Source organism: Octodon degus, unplaced genomic scaffold, assembly GCF_000260255.1.
Source record: "Octodon degus isolate 3935 unplaced genomic scaffold, OctDeg1.0 scaffold00252, whole genome shotgun sequence".
Taxonomy (NCBI): Eukaryota; Metazoa; Chordata; class Mammalia; order Rodentia; family Octodontidae; genus Octodon; species Octodon degus.
Genome location: NW_004524828.1, coordinates 1,332,268 through 1,340,043, shown reverse-complemented (window position 1 = coordinate 1,340,043; position 7,776 = coordinate 1,332,268). Strand labels below are relative to the sequence as shown.

At 36.3% G+C, this 7,776-nt stretch overlaps 1 protein-coding gene across 1 annotated transcript in view; it reads left to right on the top strand.

The window, feature by feature from the left end:
- Zfhx4 (zinc finger homeobox 4) overlaps window positions 1–7,776 on the top strand; it is a 187,414-nt gene that overhangs the window by 15,930 nt on the left and 163,708 nt on the right.

Here is a 7,776-nt window from a genome sequence, read left to right as displayed (position 1 = left end):
TGATGGGCAGCAGTCAAATTAACTTTCAGGCAAATAAAGAGAGAGAGAGAGAGAGAGAGAGAGAGAGAGAGAGAGAGAGAGAGAGAGAGAGAGAATGAGAGATTGCAAAAACCCAAACAAAAGACTCTTCATAAGAGAAATAAGATAACCAAATAATCTTAGTGATCTAACATAAATTTTCCAGTATTTCATCTGGAAGAAAACTTGGCATTCCGTTTATGTTCTCTATTGTATTAGTTGTACTGTGGTCTTCAATATAAAATAATTTTAAATATTTACATGGACTATTAAAAGATTATATTTGGTAGATTCTAAGACTATTATATCCTAAGTAGCACTTGGTAGTGATTTTATTATACATCTAACTTTCATCATTAAAACAATTTGAGACTATGTGAAAGCACTGAAATCATGGTGTAAGGAGTAGGAATGTTTGTTGAAATACCTGCCTGTGATCAATTTTATGAAGATAATTATGGCTGATTTAGGTCACAATGAATGAGTTTTTCTTTAAAAAATGTATGTATAATATCATGAGTTTTGCTTCATTGGTTATGAGACCATTGTGACGGAATGAAGAGATGTAAGTAATTATGCAAGTATTTTCTCTTAAGTATGCAACTGACAGTAGTGCAATAGGCAACTAATCAAATATATGAAGTGATGGAAAATATAGTTATAGGTTAGAATATATTGTCACCATATTGTATATGAGGTACATATGTGTATGCAATGGTTTTCACTAACAGAAATTTCTTTTTCTTTTTTTTCCTTTTTTTGGCAGAACCAGGGATTGAACTCAGGTCCTTGTGCTTGCCAGGCAAACACTTATTCTACTGAGCCATCTCCCCAGCCTAGTAAATTTCTTTTTGAAGCCAAATATTCTATAATTATGCACACCTAGATAAATTAAATTTATTTTCTAAATGTTCCTATATAATAATTTAAAGCATTATCAACTAAACAGGTTATGTGTGTGCCAGACATTACTTCATTACATTTTCAAGACTAGCAATATATGGGGCTTGTGGGTTGGCTCAGTTGTTCAAAGCGCCTGCCTGGGCAAACTCAGTCAGGCGCAGGGGACAGAGGTTTGATCCCCACCTCCACAGGGCTCACCAGACCTGCTCTTAAGGCAGCCTGAGCCAGCAAAAATAAAATGTATGAAATACATGGCAACGGTAATTTATAACTTCCAAAACTGATCAATGTGGTTCTTTTTTTTTTTTTTTTTTCGAAAACTAAACAGTTTCATGCAAAACCTTCATATTTAGTAATGCCGCACACTTGAACTTTCAAATATGATATTTAAGAAAACACGTCTGAGAAGGAAAAATGACTCTGCTTATTACCCAAATACTCACAAAATTGGGTTATTTTTACAAGTTTTTAGTAGGTTTTCAGGGAATATATATATATATATATATATACATTAATTTATATGTAAATATATTTATATAATATATAAATTATATATAAATTATGTATCATTGTATATATATTATATATTAATTTATGTATTTGGAACAGGTCTCACTATGCAGTTCAGATTCATAGTGATCCTCCTGTTTTCAGGATCCTCAGCACTGGGTTACAGGCGTGAGCAGCTGGGAATCCAACCCTGGTCCTGAGCTTGCCAACGCAGGCGCTTGGTCTGCTGAGCTACATCACTGGCCTGAAAAACATGTATTTAATATAACACACCTGGTTGATTTGAAGATTAGCATTTCCTCAGAGAAGAAAATTTAAAAGGACTATGTTGTCATCTCCCTCTAATCCTACTTACATACAGGAGAAAATGGGAAGATGATAGCAGTGTAGGTATGGCTGCGCTCTCGCATTGGGAAGTAACTTTGTCTTCTTTGGAAGGAAAAAAGAAAAACGAAAGTCAATAAATTCTCACAGTATTGGCAAACAACAGCTTTCTAGTAATACTTTAGCTGATTAGGACATCCTTACCCTTTAATGAAGCAATCACTGCAGAGCCCCAATGTCAGCTGGAATACTCGCAAAACAGTAACAAAGGAAAAACTCAAGAAGGGGCACCGAGCATAATTACAGTTCGTGTCCTTGCCTCACACCAATACAAATTATCCATTTTTAATTAGAATGACTAAGAAAATTAGGAATCTGTCTAGGTTGGTTTAAAGTACCAAAGTGTTTGTTGTTGTTGTTGTTGCTGTTTTGCTTTGCTTCTGGTTTTTACAAAGGTAGCTGAAGTATTTGGGTCCTCCTTCTCCACTGATTATGAAATTTTCCTGAAGCTAACACATAACATGGGTCATATAATAGTGTAATTTGGTTAAAGTCAGATTATTGATTCTTGTCTAAGGAAAGTAGCTGGAGCTCGCTTAAGTTGTAAAGAAAAAAAGCAAAATCCCTGTTTCCCACCACTAATGAAATTAAGCGTTATTGGGCTGTTTGGGAGAGTACAGTATGCCCTTTCTCTTTAGTGCTGCTCCATGTGCATTTAATGCTATGTAATTGTCATGTAAAGTCCATGTGGACTTAACAATGTGAAAGGGCAGAGAGAAGTGAGGATGGGAAAAGAGAAAAATCCAGAAAGAGTCAAGGAGGGAGAAAAATATACATCAACCACAACGGTCCTATTTATAGAGAAGGAAACAGATCTGCACTGACTAGCTAATTGAGGTTGTAATGAGAAAAAGGAGAAGGAAAAAGGGGGAAATAGCTTCGTTGACTCACACTCATATTTGTCTTTGTAAACTTTCCCTCCTTAAAAAAAAATGTGCTTGTTTTAAATGCTGAATCTATTTGGTTACATCCTTCCATTCAAACGTAATTACCTTCTCCCCTTTGTCATGACATGGGTGGAAAGTTTCTGCCGTGTCAGGAGAGGTCGTCACACATTCTTTTGCAGTTCTCTTCATTAATTCCTTCTTGCAGAAGCATTTTCTCTCGTGCTGGGAAGGTAGAAGGGTGTAACAGAAGAGCCCTGAAACATCAGCAGGAAGCTCTAAGCTGGTTAATGCAGTATAATTGTCTGGACATAGACTGGTCTTTGTTTGTGCGGTTCACTCCGAATCAGCTGTAATTAACTCCAGAGTGTTTCCAGATTGCCAGCAAAGAAAAATTACAGCTTTTCTGTTTTAAATTGTAAAGCTCACAAACATTAACTATGCAGATTGCATTTACTTTGATATATTTCTATCCTTCAAGGAAAAAATAAAAAGCTGGCTTGGCTCCCCATCCCACCTCTAAAACTGTGCTTTGGTTGAGTTATTTGATTTAGTGTGTATTGGGACATAATAGCTTCTTAGTAGTTGGATTTGAAACCTTTTTACTAAATATTTTCAGTCTTTTGACATCCTGTGTTTGCTTGTTTCTTGCTAACATTTCAAATATTGTAATGGGAAAGAAGTTATGCAATATTTTATGAAATACTAAGCATCTATTAAAACAAGCAAATTGTAGAGAAAGCAAATCCACCTTAAAAGGTGGAGATCCAAGATATATTCTGATGTAACTGGTACTTCCACATAGGTGCTTTACCTGTACTTTGATATCAAAAGACTGGGTAAAAAAGAAAATGTCACTGCCTTCTCTTGGTCAGTACACCACACCCTTTCAAAAGCTTCTGTACAGTAGTTTGCAATTATGGATTCCAATATGAGTAAAAATGAAGTAGCAGTGTGAACTAACACAACCTGGTATACAAAAGATCTGTCAGCAACTGATGTAAAAAAAAAAATTCCAGTCTAAAATCTTTTTTTTTCTTTCTTTCTTCTGAATTTAACAATAAGGAATTTAAGCCTCAATGTGGCTTTAGCAACCAAAGAAAAGAAGCTCTTGGTGTCTGCATAATACCACTTTGATGGATTTTTTTCATCAGTTCTCTGTACGTGGCAACAAATAAACAAGTATAATTATACTTGTGAAGGTCTATTCATTGCTTTGTCAGGATTAGATATATGTGCCGTTTTCACACTGCGCCTCTCTTTTGTCTTTGCCTAACTCACTATGACATATTGATAGAGGATTTGGAATGGGGAAAAGGCCACAGCAGAGACAGTGATGACCTTTTGGAAACTTGATATAATTCAAGGATTTTTATTTATTTTCTTCTTTTTCTTTTCTTTTCCTTTTTGATTTGTAACTTGTTACCAAATTCTCTCTAAGTGGACAACTTTTAACCCATTTAAAATAGAGTAAATAAAGACTCTGCAGTGCGTTGTGAGATAGCTCCAGAGCACAGAGGAACAAAAACAGCAGGCTCAGGAGTGCGCGCTCGTCCTGGTCTTTCCCAGCTCTAGCAGAGTGGCTAACCTAGCATTCCTTTCCCATTCTTCTGTCCTCCCCATCTGATTGCGTTCTTTTTAATCATTTCACAAACACTGTCTCACTGGACCGTAGAGGGAGATGGGGACAATCTCAATTAAAAGACGGAGGTAAAACTGGCCTCTCTGATTTTGGGTTCTAATGGGAACTCTGCTTGCTAAATGCAAAGGAATTCTTCCATTGTTCAGAAAGAAGCCCCCTTTCACTACCCTGGCTCCTTGTAGGTGGGTTTGGTCAGTTAGCAGAGCAGAGTTTAGGCAGCAGTGGCAGCAGAGAAAAGCAAAGCAGAGAGAGCAAACAAGGTTCTTTTCTGCATATTGTCCATTATTTCTGTAAAAGGGGTTCGACATGATTAAAGTCACTGATCTTATAAATTCCTGAGAATACCAAAAACTGTACACATATTATAAACAGACTAGAAGGTATGTATCATTCAGAACTTCCCATTAAAATTATATTAAGATTTTGCTTAGGAATTTCTGGAGAACTTCCGTGATTTAAATAAAAACAGAATATCTAGTAGAGAGGCTAGACATTGGTGAAGACTAAATGCAAACCTGTTTAAATGGTAAAGCAACTTTTATTAGAGTGAGTTAACTTGTTATAGAGTCATTGTAGAATGAGTTCTACGGTTTAAGTTAAATGGTTTTTTTGTGGTTCTTTGTATTGGGACTTATAAAACTTTAACATAAATTTCTTAAATGGATAATGTTAGCAAAAGAAACACTTCCACTGACACTGATGACAATGAGCTCACTTAGCATCCTGTCCAGTGTCATGGCACATACTGATGTAAACAACTTTCACTGTATAAGGTGATCCTATTGGAATATAGTTAGACACGTTGCTGTGGTTCTAGTTAGTAGCTCCTGAAAACAGTTACTAGCTATAGTAGTTTAAACAGTTTTGTTATTGCTACTGTTGGTATTAGAGTGCAATAGAAATTTCAAGTTTCGTGGTAGAGAGGGCATACGTATTTGACTAGGTTCCTGCTTAATGCACAGCTTCTTGAGAGGACATTGTTGGGTGACTTTGTATAAAACTATATGGCAGCAGTTCAGCCTGATATGGCCTAACACACCGCTATGACCTTGGATGGATTCTTTTGCATAGTTTTTATGCTTATTTACATATAGCAATAGCATTACTTTCTGCAAGTTACTTCTGGCTGTTTTAAAGTCAAATTTAAAAAAAAAAAAGACAGCCTGTGGTATGGTGAGATGGTTCTTTGCAGAGTCTACTCAATAACTGGCCAAAATTATCAAGTGTACCTTATCTTAAGTCATTAGAGGTGCATACAGGATGTGTATAACAAGACTAGCAAGTGTGTTTGTGATCTGGGAACTGTATCAGGGGTCAGGCAAAACGGAATTAAAATAATAATAATAAAGACAGCTCCCATAAAATGGAAGGTCTTCTCACAACTTATAGTTAAGGTGAATCTTCTACATATCATGTATATGCACCAAGCCTCACTGACTATCTTATCATGAGGTGTAAATACCCTGGGTTCTGGACCTTTGTATTTTAATCCAGCATCATTAAGTTCCCAGCTCACTTTCACTCTAAGTCTCTAGTCTCTTTGTGCCTTCCTCATTTCTTCTGGTCCAGGAGAAGATTATATTTTATGCATTTGGGCTGCCTTCAGTATGTGTATATTACAGAGAACTGATAAAGGTAAACATCAATGTTGGTAGACTAATTAGCAAATTAGTAGATTTTCATGCTTATGGTTATCAGATTATTTCAGAGAGTTTTAAAAGCCGCATGAATACCATGAGGGTAATTAACCTGGAGCTCATCAATAATTAAAATTACACACCAAGCTTTATGATGTTTGATTCGTGGGCAATTAGAATGTCATTTTAACCATCTCAGTTACCAAAACGAACTTTGATTTCATTTTCAATCTATGTAGATCTTTTGATGTATTCTGAACTGATCACTTCCTCTCTGATTCGGTTGACTAGATTAGATTTGATTACTGTTAAAGGGAATGTTAATAAGCTATTTTTCATACTTAATAAGCTAGTGACCTTCAATGGTGTTTTCCTCCTAAAAGAATTCTTTGAAAAGAAGTACTAAAATGATTAGTAATGTTGGCAAACCCAATATCCTGTTTTGCTTCCTTCTTATCTCTCTGGCAATATGAAGGCTATGCCAGCACATGGGGCAGGAACACACAGCCTGAAACCGAATACATATATTATAACCAATATAATGCGTGATGTAATATAGCAACGTCAACCTTTCTTGTTTCAGCAATTGTCAGGGAACATGAACATGTTGAATTTTTAAAAAGTTAAGGCACTTGTGGCCTTGAAGTTATGAGTGTCTTCAATTTTAAAATGTGACAGAATGTTGCTTACCTGTTTCATACAAATTGAGACAGTGCCTGTGTCACAGGCAGAAAATAAACACTAAAGATTCAGACCACTCGACTGATGTGTACAGTGCCATCATTCTGCAAACTGAGAGATCTGCAGGGACTGAAAGAAGCTTAAGCTGTAATCAAGCTGCTATTACAGTAGCTGGAGTTTGCAGGCATGCATGCACACACGACAGAGAGAGAGAGAGAGAGAGAGAGAGAGAGAGAGAGAGAGAGAGAGAGAGAGAGACAGAGAGAGTTCCCTGATATATGCCCAACTTTTGCCTGCTGCCAGAGATTGCTATGGCTTTTATTAAATACATCTTGTCTTTAGTGCAGCCAATTTATAGTCTAAGATACCTTCTTGTGAAAATAAAACAAGAAATACACAACAACAACATAACTTTAAAAAATGGAAGGATTTTCATTGGGCATGCCTGAGTATGATTTGTTAAGCTGGGGAGCTGTTGATTGAGGCTGTGTTTGAGAGTTGGGCAACTCACCAGGATTGCTAACATCAAAATGGTATTTGAAATGGTATTCATTACGTATTGCAGAGGGAAAAAAAGCACACTGGGTGAATGTGATTGTCCCCTAGGAGGATAGGACCGGTTGCGGTAAATATTAATTTCTGTTCTGTTGCCCATTGAGGTGACTGAAGTGTGGGGAAGAATTGTGATTGTTGCTTAATCAAGGCCAGCCGGATACCTGCTGAGAGCTTTTGCACAGGGAAGATTTGTAGTAAGCTGATTTACTGGCAAAATGAAAACCAGAGAAGAGTTTGGTCCATGCTGTCTATAACTGTAATATTTCTAATTTTAAGGTTCTCTTATTTGTTGGCTTCCTTCCCATACTCAAACCCCCTTCTAGTCACTACAAGATACATAAAAAGTAAATTTCAAAATTACAGGTTGTTTGCGTTGTTCTTCTATTGGTGCAGATGAAAGTGAAAGTCATTTCCATCTCTACTAGGCTATAGCGGTTTTTAAAGCATTTATGTGTAGAGGTATCTTTTTTAAAAAAAGCAATAAAAAAGATCAGAATTACTGATTTAAATTTCAAATTTAGTGCAAATGCACAGAGTTATTTCACAAACACCTTGGATGTCT